The sequence below is a fragment of the Rhinoraja longicauda genome, chromosome 14, assembly GCF_053455715.1.
Source record: "Rhinoraja longicauda isolate Sanriku21f chromosome 14, sRhiLon1.1, whole genome shotgun sequence".
NCBI classification, from domain to species: Eukaryota; Metazoa; Chordata; class Chondrichthyes; order Rajiformes; family Arhynchobatidae; genus Rhinoraja; species Rhinoraja longicauda.
Genome location: NC_135966.1, coordinates 37322838 through 37336678, shown reverse-complemented (window position 1 = coordinate 37336678; position 13841 = coordinate 37322838).

The window sequence follows — 13841 nt, the reverse complement described above, 5'->3', positions numbered from 1 at the left end:
GATGCTGACCTCAGACCTAAGATGGACACAAAATGCTGGAGTAACTCAGCAGGTCAGGCATCATCTCTGGAGAAAAGGAATAGGTAACCTATCGGGTCCAGATCCTTCTTCAGACTGACCCTTGACCCGCTGAGTTACTCCAGCGTTTTGTGTCTATCATCAGTGTAAACCAGCATCTGCAGTTCTTTCCCACACATGAATTCTGAGCTATTTGTCTTCCAAAAATCTCCAGATCATATTTGGCACAGTGGTGCAGTGGTAGAGTTGCTGTCTTACAGCTCCAGACCACAGGTGCTGTCTGCTCGTTCTCCCTCTGACCACATGAGTTTTCCCCAGGTGCTCCTGTTCCCTCCCACGTACAGGTTTGTAAGTTAATTGGCTTCCGTAAAATTGTAAAATTGTCTCCAGTATGTCGGATAGTGCTAGTGTTTGGGAATCGCTGGTCGGCGCAGACTCGGTGGACTGAAAGGGGCTATTCCTGTGCTGTATCTCAAAACGTAACTAAAACTCAAACAAAATTCTCTAATGACATCTTGTTCTGTCTTCCTCTCTTTACTAAGCTCATATTTAGTTGAACATTCACACATTGCTGGTTTCTGATGCTCTCTCCACTCCACTGCAACTCATCGACACTGATCAAGTTGGCTCCCTGAGATAATCCCATCTGGCTGCATTGGCTCCTATCCCTCTAAACCTTTCCTACCCATGTACCCAGCAAGTGTCCTGCCTCTCCTCTCTCCCAGGCTTCTTCCCCAACCCGCACTGCAATCAGTCTGAAGAAGGTTTCAAGGTCGAGGTTTCAAAGTTAATTTACTGTCACTTGTACCAGTTAAGGTACAGTGAAATTTGAGTTACCAAATAGCCATACTAAGTGAAAAGCAACAAGACACACAACCACATAAAAGTTAACATAAACATCCACCACAGTGGATTCCACATTCCTCACTGTGATGGAGGGTAATAAAGTGCAATCTTCTTCCACTTTGGGTCCTGACCAGAAACATTTCCTATTCATGTTGTCCAGAGATGCTGCCTGACCCGTTGAGTTACTCCACGACTTTGCATTTTGCTTATGAACAGGTTCCTTGTCTTTGAGAGACACCATTGAGTCATTTGGATGTGTTAGACATTTTTGAACAGCACTTTTGTGTTAATGATCTAGCACTCTAACAATTGTCTAAAAAGTGAGAACAAACACAATAAAGCTACCAGACTGAATATATAGCTGCAATTGTGATTATAGTGACAACATAGAATGTTTTGCTGGACCAGAAAACCTGTTTTTGAAAACAATAAATTTTAGTTTCAATTGATTGTCGATGTTTGCACAAAGGCAGCTTTCATTCCCAAAACTCTCTCTCATCCAGGGCTCACGTTAGTGTTTTGGATCTGAAAGATTGAAGGTTCCACTTCTTTCTAAAATCAATTTTTAATTCTTCTTTGCAAATACACTCAATTATCAAGTGTTATGGTTTTGGTCATGGAGTCAGAGAGCCATGCCACCTGCCTGCATTTGGCCCATACCATAGAAACATAGAAACATACAAAATAGGTGCAGGAGGAGGCCATTTGGCCCTTCGATTCAGCACCGCCATTCATTGTGATCATGGCTGATCATCCAAAATCAGTAACCCATGCCTGCCTTCTCCCCATATCCCTTGATTCCACTAGCCCCCAGAGCTCTATCTAACTCTCTCTTAAATTCATCCAGTGACTTGACCTCCACTGCCCTCTGTGGCAGAGAATTCCACAAATTCACAACTCTCTGGGTGAAAAAGTTCCTTCTCACCTCAGTATCCCTCTAAACCTGTCCTATCCATGTACCTGTCCAAATGTTTCGGTAATGTTCTAATACTACCTGCCTCACTACCCCCTCAGGCAGCTTGTTCCATACACCCACCACCCTCCGTGTGAAAAAGTTACCCCTCAGGTTCCTATTAAATCTTTCCCACCTTACCTTAAACCTATGTCCTCTGGTTCTCGATTCCCCAACTCTAGGTAAGAGACTCGATCTATTCCTCCCATGATTTTGTACACTTCTATAAGCTCACTCCCCATCCTCCTTCACACCAAGGAATAGAGACCTAGCCTGCTCAACCTCTCCTTACTGCTCAGACCCTCAAATCTGGCAACTTCATCGAAAATCTTATCTGCACGGTTTCCAGCCAGTATTAATTTATCTCTTCTACCCACTATATCCGCAGCTCCAAATTATCCTTTCAATCAAATTGTGTTCTTCTTGTATTCAAATAAATTCTAATATTCCTCATCCCAAAGATTTACTTTCATTCTCAGATGGAATAACTTCTGGCCAAATCACTTTCTGTAGTGTGGATACAGACTATAGCAGGTCAGGCAGCATCTCTGAAGAAAAGGAATAGATAATGTTTTGGGACAAGACCCTTCTTCAGACCTTTTTAGTAAAGATGAGGGAACGGAGGCCTGGAAAACGGAAGTCATTGAAGAGACGAAGGGCATGCGAGGAGTTGCTGGGACATAGTTCAGAAGGTATTGGACCAGGTGGGATCGGGTGGAGTCGAGGTATGTAGAAATTAATTCAGTCGGACAGAAGCAGTCAGAAACAATGGGTCTGCCAGGGCAGTTCTGTTTGCGGATTTTGGGGAGAAGGTTAAAGGAGAAGGCTAAGAATGATAAGGTCGGAGGCTGTGGAAGGCAGATAGCTGGAAGTGATAAAATCGGAGATTGTCTACAAAACTGTTGTTGTAGTTTTTATGAGAAAGAGGAGTCATGAAAAATAAGATCCTGAAGGATCTTGCTTGACAAAGTGGCTATGAAGATATGTCCTCTTGTGGAGAGTCCTGAACGAGGGGTAAAAACAAGGAATTGCAGATGCTGATTTGGAGAAAAGTGCACGGTCAACATATTTGGGTCTGTAAATTTGTCAGAAGGTTTGACTGTTGCCTTTAAACAGGTACATGGAAAGGAAAGGTTTAGAGGGATATGGGTGAATGTGGGTAAGTGGAATTATCTTAGATGGGGCATCTTGTTTTGGAGGGAAGAGTTGTTTTGAAGGCCTGTTTCCATGCTGTATGACTCGAGGACTATGTTTCCCTTTCCACAGATGTTGCCTGACATGGTGAGTTTTATCAGCATTTCTGTTTTTGTTTCAGGCTTTAGTCTTTAGACTTTAGAGATACAGCGCGGAAACAGATCCTTCAGCCCACCAGGACCATGCCAACCAGCGATCACCCCGTACATTAACTGATTAGAACAGGTGTCAGAGGTTATGGGGAGAAGGCAGGAGAATTGGGTTTGGAGGGAGAGATAAATCAGCCATGATTGAATGGTGGAGTAGACTTGATGGGCAAAATGGCTTAATTCTACTCCTATTCCTTATGACCTTATGACCTTATGACTAACACTATCCTACACATCAAATTACAATTATACTCATGCCCTTTGACCCACAGACCTGTACGTCTTTGGAGTGTGGAAGGAAACCGGAGCACCCGGAGAAAACTCACGCAGTCACGGGGAGAACATGCAAACCCCGTACAGACAGCACCTGTAGTCAGGATTGAACCGGGTCTCTGGCGCCGTAAGGCAGCAATTATACCGCTGTGCCTCCTTGCCTCCCTTTGGAAATGCAGTTACTGTAGGAGGTAGGTATTTACGTTTAACATCTTTTTCCTCAAAGAAAAAAATATATAATGAACTGTAAATAAAAAAGATCCAGTGCTTAAAATATAATGGTTCAGTAGAGTTAATTGGCTGGGTAAATGTAAAAATTGTCCTTAGTGGGTGTAGGATAGTGTTAGTTTACGGGGATCGCTGGGCGGCACGGACTTGGTGGGCCGAAAAAGCCTGTTTCCGGCTGTATATATATGATATGATATGATATGATAGAGAGAGAAACAGAATTAACTGGACCAAATGAACCCATTAGGCCCAAACCTCTCCTGCATTGGTGCAGCACCCTCTCCTCCCCCCTCCTACCTCCCCTCTCCCCTATGAGCACACGTGAGAGCACAGGTAAGCCCCAAGCCCACTCACCAGCATCTTTATTTTCTACCATCCATGCCGCCATCTTGAAACTCATCTTCATCTGGACTGAAAGAGTAGGGGGGTGGGAGGAGATAGGTGATGTAAAGAGGTGAGGGTAAGGCAAAGGTTGGCAACCTACAGATAGATGAAGAGGAGGTACAATTTATCGGCAGATGGAGTCAGATGGGGAATGGAAGGGTGCAGATGGTTGAAGAGTTGGGGAGGTGATAAGTAAAGACCATAAAGGACTGCAGAAAAGATCTGATTGTTGTTCGTGCCATTGAGTTGGAGACTACCCAGGTGGTGTATGAGGTGTTTCTTCACAAGTTTATGTTTGGCCTCAGCTTGGCAGTGAAGGAGGACAAGGACAAACAGGATAATGTGGGAATGGTGAAAGGAATTAAAATGGCCGACAACCAAGAGCTCTGGATGGCCACTGCGGACAGAGAACAGGTGTTCAATGAAATGCGTACCTTGTCTGTGCTTGGCCCTACCAATGTCGAGTGACTCAGAGGGTAAGGCAGCATCTCTGGAAAACATGGATAGGTGATGTTTCAGGTTGGGACCATTCTTCAGACTCCAGAAAGTGCTGGAGTATCCCAACAGGTCAGGTAGCATCTCTGGAGAACAAGGAAAGGTGATGTTTCAGGTTGGGACCATTCTTCACAAGTGCTGGAGTAACTCAGCGGGTCTGGCGCCATTTTTGTAGAACATGGATGGGTGACATTTTGGGATGGTACCTTACCATCAGAAGTCGAACTATCTGTCCGTGGGAGAAGCATGGGGGAAGAGAGAAGATTTTTTTTTGCCTTCCATCACAGTGAAGGGGTGTCTGGAGGAGTCACTGTGATGGATGTTTGTGTTGAAATTGTGTGTCTTGTGTCTTTTACTCTGTACTGTTGTGGCTGCGTGGCAAATGATTTTCGTTCAATTCATTTTGAATGACAATAAAGGTCATTCAGATACAGATTCAGATACTTTAGACTGATTTTGAAGAAGGGTCTTGACCTGAAACAACCATGTTCTCCAGAGCTGCTGCCCGACCTGCTGAATGGCTCCAGCACTTTTCTTATAAAGAGTCTTTTCTTTTCAACCAACATCCGCAGTTCCTTGTTTCTACAATACAGCGGTCGAGCTAAGGGTTGGTGACTGTTTGGAAATACGGTAAAAGTCCGCTCCGTAGGCAGATATCCGAGAATATTGCAGAGCAGGAGTTTTCCTATTTCCACCTGTTTCCACCTTTAATTTCCGCAAAGAATATGCTTCAAGATGTTCTGATCTGGGATCTTATGAATCCCATCTTTGTTAGTGTGTTTTGTCACTGCTAAGAGTAGCCTAATTTGTTGTTGAATACTCAGCAGGGCATTGTTAATATTTTATGTTGAATTCAGAATGTATGGGTAGCCAGCATGGAAGGACGCCTGACCAGTTTGTTCAGGCTGATTAGTGCTTTTGTTATTCAGCTACTCTCTCACCAAGACTACTAAATAAAACATGGCTGGAGCCATATTTTAAATACAAATGAATCAGATGCAGCTCATAAAATGTCAACAGAGAAAAAGGAATATTTAAAAACAAATCATTTTCTGCAAGCAAGCTGGGATTTCTTGGTACATGCGGAAAGCAAGATGAAGAAAGAAATAATGTAATTCATAACTGTTCAGCCCACCAGATCCACCAACTACTTCCGATAAGAACTACTTTTAGACAAGGAACTAATACCCATGTATGGGTGGAAAACGTCAATGGTTCAATGCTACAATACAGTACAAGAGGCCCAGTGGTAGAGTTGCTGCCTGAGATCTGGGTTCGATCCCGACCATGGGAGTTGTATGTACTGTGTTAGTATGTTCTCCCCTTCACCTGCGTGTTTTTTTTTCGGGTGCTACAGTTTCTTCCCACACTCCAAAGACGTGAGGGTTTGTAGGTTAATTGGCTTCGGTAAAATTGTAAATTGTCTCTACGGTGTAGGATAGTGGGGGGGGGGGGGGGTGTTCTGGGATGCCAGAACTAACCACAGGTTTGTGTACTGAGCCCCGTTCTCTACTCCCTCCTCACACGTGACTGTGTTCCTGCGTTCGCCACCAACACCATCGTTAAATTTGCGGATGACACAACGGTGATCGGGCTGATCTCCAACGGCGATGAATCAGCCTACAGAGCGGAGGTGCAGAACCTGACGAGCTGGTGCTCAGAGAACAACCTGTCCCTTAGTACAGCTAAGACCAAGGAGCTAATCATCAACTTTAGGATGATGAGTACGCTCCAGTCTTCATCAACGGGGACAGAGTGGAGAGGGTGTCCAGCTTCAGGTTTCTGGACACACACATTTCAGAGGACCTCACGTGGTCCAGTAACAACACTGTGCTGGTCAAGAAAGCACAGCAACGGCTGTTTTTCCTGAGGAAACTGAAAAAGGCTGGTCCGTCCCAACAGATGCTGGTGACTTTCTACCGCTGCACCACAGACAGCATCCTAACATACTGCATCTACGTGTGGTATCTGAGCTGCACGGCAGCGGATTGGAGAGCTCTTCAGCAGGTCGTCTCCAGAGCACAGATGATCACTGGGATACAGCTCCCAGCCCTGGAGGACATCTAGAACACACGTTGCCTCAGAAAAGCCAACAGCATCTGTAAGGACTCCACACACCCATGCCACCGTCTGTTTGAACTACTTCCATCTGGCAGATGTTATAAGGCCTTCAATGCCGGCACCTCCAGACTGAGAAACAGCTTTTTCCCTAGAGCTGTAACTGCACTGAATCAGTCTGCTAAGTGCCCCCATAATACCTATTTGTACTTTTACCTTATTTTTATTTATTATTTTTACCTTTTTTTATAGCATCGATACGGAAGTTGCAATCTTAATCTCATTGTACCTATACAAAGGCAATAAAGATATTTCATATTTCATTTCATTTCATAACTGTTGAGCCTTCCCGAGGTCTTGTGGGCCTAACTCAATGAAACAGCAGTGAAGTGCAGTGCCTACACGATAACCCCAATGATATACTTGCAACTACATGATCAGCTTTTAAAAAAAGCTTGTTGACATGTAGGTAGCTGTTTATTGCATACAGAATTGGTTATTACTCTGAGCATAAGTTGGTATATTCAGTTTAGATAGTGCTTTGGTTTTCTGAGTTGAGCGCTTATCCTGGTGTTGTAGCACAAGTGCTTTGTGTTTTAATTGCAATTCAAAAAGACAAAACCAATCTCCCCAAGTCTATGTAGTTCAGAGCTTATTTGGAGGGTGTAGTGTTTAATAGCCTGATGGCTGTTGGGAAGAAGCTGGACGTTGCAGTTTTCATGGTCCTATATCTTGTTCCCGATGGCAGGAGTGAAATGGGCATGTGGCCAGGGTGGTGTGGGTCTCCGATGATGTTGGCTGCCATTTTGAGGCAGCGACTCCTGTAAATCCCTTCGACGGTGGGAAGGTCAGTGCCCGTGATGGACTGGGCAGTGTTCACCACAATTTTTGCAGTCTTCTTCACTCCTGGGTGTTCAAGTTGTCGAACCAGGCCGTGATGCAACCAGTCAATATGCTCGCAAGTGGGCACCTGTAGAAGCTCAAGAGAGTACTCTCTGACATATCGAATCCTTCAGTGCCATATATTTTAGTCAATCAATAAACTGAGGCACCTTGCTCCAGTTTCATACCTCTTCAGGACCAAATCAAGGACCGCATGTTATGGTGTTGATAAAGAGCAGGAAAGATATCCAAACATTCATGGGTATTATTTCCCTGTCAAAAATTAGTTATTTTTGGAAACAATTGGTGTATCTGGTGGGCTGGATTCAACTGGAGGTTGAATTATTTATGTTATTAAAGATTGAAAAGAAAGACAACAGTTGCATTTATTTGATTTATGTGATATCAAGACTTGTTACCTTGGGAAGATTTTTGTTTTATAGAGAGAGGAGCTGAGTAGGATTGCCCATTATTCTCTAGACTTTAAAGGAATGAGGAGAAATTTCTGTTGAAACTGGAAGAAAAAAAAGTTAGACGGGTATGACATATCCAGCTGCCAATTCTAGAGTCCAAGATCGTAGTCTCAAAGTAAAAGGCCGGACACTCAGGTTGGTGACGAAGAGAAATAATTTCACTTTTAGGAAAGCGAAGCTTTGGAATTCACATGCAATGTACATACTCTATCATGTGAGATCAGGTTAAAAACAGAGGCAGAATTGTGGTGGGCGATCAATTTATCCTTATTCATACCTCTATTTGGTGTTCTTATCCAGGCAAATTTAACAAGCACAGCTCATACAATCTTCTTTGGTATCCAAGCAGTGTTTTGCACACCTAACAGTATCTCAAGTATAATAAACTGCATCTAATAGGGAGAGATATGTTCAGGGATACTTAAACATTGCTAAAATAACCTAAACCAATGAGAAATGTGAGGTGCTGCAATTTGGGAAAACTAACATGGTGGGCAGGACCGACATGGTGAATGGTCAGGCTCTGGGGAATGATGTAGAGCAGAGAGAACTGGGAGTGCAGGTACATAGTTCCTGGAAAGTGGCATCACAGGCAGATCGGGTGGTCAGAAAGGCTTTTGGCACATTTGCCTTCATCAGTCAGAGTATTGCATATATAGAAGTTGGGAGGCCATGCTGCAGTTACGTAAGATATTGGCGAGCCCGCATTTAGAGTACTGTGTTCAGTCCTGGGCACCTAGGAAAGATGTTGTCAAGCTGGAAAGGGTGCAGGGAAGATTTACGTGGATGCTGGCAGGACTCGAGGGCCTGAGCTATTGGAGGAGGTTGAGCAGGGTAGGACTCGATTCCTTGGAGCGCAGGAGAATGGGGGGTGCTCTTATAGAGGTGTACAAAACCATGAGAGGAACAGATTGGGTAAATGTGCAGATCCTCTTGCCCAGAGTAGGGGAATCGAGAACCAGAGGAAATAGGTTAAGATGCTCGGGGAAAGATTTAATAGGAACATGAGGGGTAACTTTTTCACACAAATGGTGGTGGGTGAATGGAGTGAGCTGCCAGAGGAGATGGTTGAGGCAGGTACTACTGCAACATTTAAGTGATATTTAGACAGGCACATGGATAGGATAGGTTTTGAAGAATATGGACAAAAGGCAGGCAGGTAGGACTAGTGTAGATGGGACATGTTGGTTGGTGTGGGCAAGCTGGGCCGATGGGCCTGTTTTCACGCTGTATGACTATATGACTCTAGGACTCCATGACTCTTTGCTTTCTTGAGAGGAAGAAAGAAGCCAAATAGTTTTGGCTTCACTTGTCTGGAAGGAGGGTCGAGGAGCAGATCTTAAGTCTGTTGGGAAAAAAAGGCACAAAGTGCTGGAGTAACTCATTGGCCTTCATCAGTCAGAGTATTGAGTATTGAGGTTGGGAGGTCATTTTGCAGCTATATAAGACATTGGTGAGACAGGCTAAATGGAATAACATTTAGTGCAAGATAAAAGTCCAGTAAAGCCCGAATAAAGATAGTTTGAAGATCTCCAATGAGGTAGATGGTGGGTCAGGACTGCTTTCTAGTTAATGATGGGATGGTTCAGCTGCCTGATAACACTTGGGAAGGAACTGTCCCTGAATCTGGAGGTGTGATTTTTCAAACTTCTGTACCTCTTGCCTGATGGGAGAGGGAGAAGAGGGAGAGACCAGGCTGAAACTCATTCTTTATTATGCAGGTGGCCTTGCCGAGGCAGTGTGAAGTGTAAATGGAGTTAATGGAAGTGAGGTTCATTTGTGTGATAGTCTGGGCTACGGCCACAACTCTCTGCAACTTCTTAAGGTCTTGGATGGAGCTGTTCCGAACCCAAGCTGTGACGCATTCCGATAAAATGGTTTCTGCGATATATCTATAGAAGTTGGTGAGAGTTTTTGGGGACATACCGGACTTCCTACAAGATAGCAATGGATGCCATTGAATTGGGGTCAGTTCTCAGCTTCCTGTGATTACCTACATGACTAAATTCAGACCTACAGATAGAAATAGAATTTTGTGTGGCAAATGTCCATACCTATGGTTCAAATGACAAGAACAATTGTGTTTGTATGGATATATTTAGTTCAACTGTTATTTCCTTTGTGCAGCTATGGTGGCCCAACGGCCCCATGGCATCAGAGCCCTGGGTTCAATCCAGACCTTAGGTGGTGCCTGTGTGTAGTTTGCACGTTCTCCCTGTGAAGGCGTGGTTTTCCTCTGGGTGCTCCGGTTTCCTCCCACATCCCAAAGACATGTGGGGATTGTTGGTTAATTGGTTTCAATTGGAAATCGACCCTAGTGTGTACGGAGTGGATGCGATAGCGGGATAACACAGAACCAGTGTGAACCAGTAATCGATGGGCAACAAGGACTCAGCGGGCAGAAGGCTTTCTGACTTGCAATCTGAAGAAGGGTCCTGAGCTGACACGTCGCCCCTCCTTTTTCTCCAGAGATGCTGCCTGACCCGTTGAGTTACTCCATCACTTTCTGTCTATCAGCGGGATGAAAGGGCTGGTTTCCATTCTGTGTCTTTCAATTAATCATCAATCTACACCTTGGCAATGCCCCATTAAAATAATAACATATACAAGATAGTAAAACGTCATCATGCTGGAAGATTGTGAGCATTGCACTACCTAGCCGCCTCATAGAAACATAGAAACATAGAAAATAGGTGCAGGAGGAGGCCATTTGGCTCTTTGAGCCAGCACCACCATTCATTGTGATTATGGCTGATCATCCACAATCTGTAACCTGTGCCTGCCTTCCCCCCCATATCCCTTGATTCCACTAATCCCTCGAGCTCTATCTAACTCTCTTTTAAATTCATCCAGTGAATTGGCCTCCACTGCCTTCTGTGGCAGAGAATTCCACAAATTCACAACTCTCTGGGTGAAAAAGTTTTTTTTTTCTCACCTCAGTTTTAAATGGCCTTCCCTTTATTGTTAGACTGTGGCCACTGGTTCTGGAGTCCCCCAACATTGGGAACATTTTTCCTGCATTTAGCTTGTCCAGTCCTTTTTTAATTGTACACGTTTCTGTAGGATCCCCTCTCCTCCTTCTAAATTCCAGTGAATACAAGCCCAGTCTTTCCAATCTTTCCTCATATGACAGCCCCGCCATCCCGGTGATTAACCTCGTGAGCCTAATCTGCATTGCCTCAATAGAATGGATGTTCTTCCTCAAATTAGGATACCTACAACTACTCACATTTGTAGCACCAATAAAAGATCTTTTAGTGCTTTAGGTGCACGGGTTCCATCCAGTAGCTCCAATCATTTCCGAGACCGTTTACATACGGCACACTTTCTAATCTTCTGGATGCTGTTATCTTGAGGGAGCTTGGTTTCTCTTGGTTAAAAGGGCACATTAATCTCTGTGAAAATGTTGCAAATGCAAAATATTTCCTGAGTAGCAAATTCAGGCAAACACATGACTGATGCAATGCAAACAACTTGCATGCATTTTGCTGAATTAAACATCTTATCCGAGTGGAAGCTTGGGAACACAGCTGGTTGAAGGTAAGTTTGGAGATCAAATATTTAAAGAAACATGCCAACATATTCTAGTTGATTATATTATTTGACTTTTTTCTTGATCTGGGCATGGCAGGTTAGGCCACCGTTTATTACTCATTCCAAAATATGTTCGAGAAGATAATGGTGAGACACCTTCTTGAACCATTAATCTTACTATATATACAGCAGTAGTGTAAGTAGATGGTTGATGGACCCAATGGGCCGAGGCACCTGTGATGTAGTAAATTCAAGACATTATAAGAACATTTGGCAACTTTATTATTTATTTAACCCAAGAGCTTACATACTGGAGAAGCGTGATGGGAAATCACATTGCCAACTGAACGGCACGCAGGAGACGGGTTTCAGAAGTTCAAGAAGGCAGCGCACCACTACTTTATCTGAGGCAATTAGAAAAGTACAATAAATGTCAAACTTCCCAGTAATGTCCGCTCCTATCGTCAAGAATCATGAGTCCAATCAAGTGTCATGCGTACCAAAAATGGAACGATTAATTTTTTATTTGAAGGCACCATAACAGGTCAGTAAACACAGAAACTCAGAGATTGGGTGGCAAGTTTGATCCCGACTAAGTGCTCTGTCTGTATCAAGTTTGTACGTTATCGCTGTGACTGCGTGGGTCTTCTGTGAGAACTTCGGTTTCCTCCCACGCTCCAAAGACATACAGGTTTGTAGGTTAATTGGCTTGGTATAAATGCAAATTGTCCCTAGTGTGTGTAGGATAGTTTTAGTGTGCAGGATCGCTGGTCAATGCGGACTCGGTGGGCCGAAGGGCTTGTTTCCATGCGGTATCTCTAAACTGTAACAAAAAGTTCAATAAATTCAAAGAAAATTTGTACCAAAAAAGCCTGCAGTCCCTAGTGCAATCAAGGCATTTCATAGTTTGCAGTTTGTAGTTAGTTGGTGTTTGCCGTGTTCGAGAGTCTGATGATTATTGTGAAGAAGCTGTTCCTAAACCTGGAGGTCACAGTTTTCAGACTTCTATGCCTTGTTTCTGATTGCAGGAGTTAATTGAGTGGCCAGGGTGGTATGGGCCTTTGATGATGCTGGCTGCTTTTATGAAACAGCCGCTCCAATGGATCCCTTCGATAGTACATGTGATGAATAGCCAAGATGAATAGAAGATGTGCTCTGAGAATATCCAGCAGTTTCTGTTTTTATTTCTGGATTTCCAACATCTAGTCTAGTGCGATTATGTCTACAATTATGTCTAGTGCGATTATAGTTTTCATCCATTTTTACTCCTGGTTATTCATGGCGAAGTTAAAGCTGGAGTCCTACATACAGCAACCATCCATACCTGATATTAAATTTCAACACGAGCATTCAGGTTGTGACTGTTAATTCATGAAAATGCCACTATGTTCTGAGGTATTTATTCACAAAATGCTGGAGTAACTCAGCAGGTCAGGCAGCATATCAGGAGAGAAGGAATGGGTGACGTTTCGGGTCGAGACCCTTTTTCAGTCTGAAGAAGGGTCTCAACCCGAAATGTCACCCATTTCTTCTCTCCTGAGATGCTGCCTGACCTGCTGAGTTACTCCAGCATTTTGTGAATAAATACCTTTGATTTGTACCAGCGTCTGCAGTTATTTTCTTACACTATATTCTGAGGAATTGTTAGGTTACCACTACACACTACACACCTAAACTGGTTTGACATTCCTTTAAAGCAAGCTCACAGTACGTCCACCACCGATTTTCCTGCATCCTTTGTTCCAGAGCCTTTCTGGATCGTCTGTTTTGCTGGACCAACAGAGGACAGGGCCTCCAACGGTACCGAAACATTCTGTCTAGGCCGCTGAGGGGCTGAGATACCGACTTGCGAATTCGGCCTCGGAAGTCATCTATGGGAGCGGATCTGCCGGCTCCAGCCAGGCCAGAGTTCCAGAGCCCCAGCTGCAGAAGGTGAATTCGACCAACCGATCGGCCGTGGAAGTCCCAATGAGGTTGAGATCAGTCTGCCTACCCGGCCCAAGCACTACACTTTCGGGGGCACTTCCAGGAGGATTTTAAATGCGCTCTCATAATTTTGTCCAGATTAAAGGATGTAACGGACCACCAGTAGGTGGAAAATAGCTGGTGGACCTGTAGTAGCAGCTGATCGTTAACCAATGCCAAGGAAACTGCAAGGCATGCACCATCTCACACGTTAGCTCAAGATCTTGGGATATACTTCGTAATTAGCAGATGGAATGTTCATTTGAGAATAATAGCAAGATTTTAATCAATGCTTGACTGCATTTTATGTAGCTTTAAATCCTTAATTATTCTTCTTACAGTCATGTGCATTTTCCTGATGGGATTTAATTGTACATGCTATCAATATGC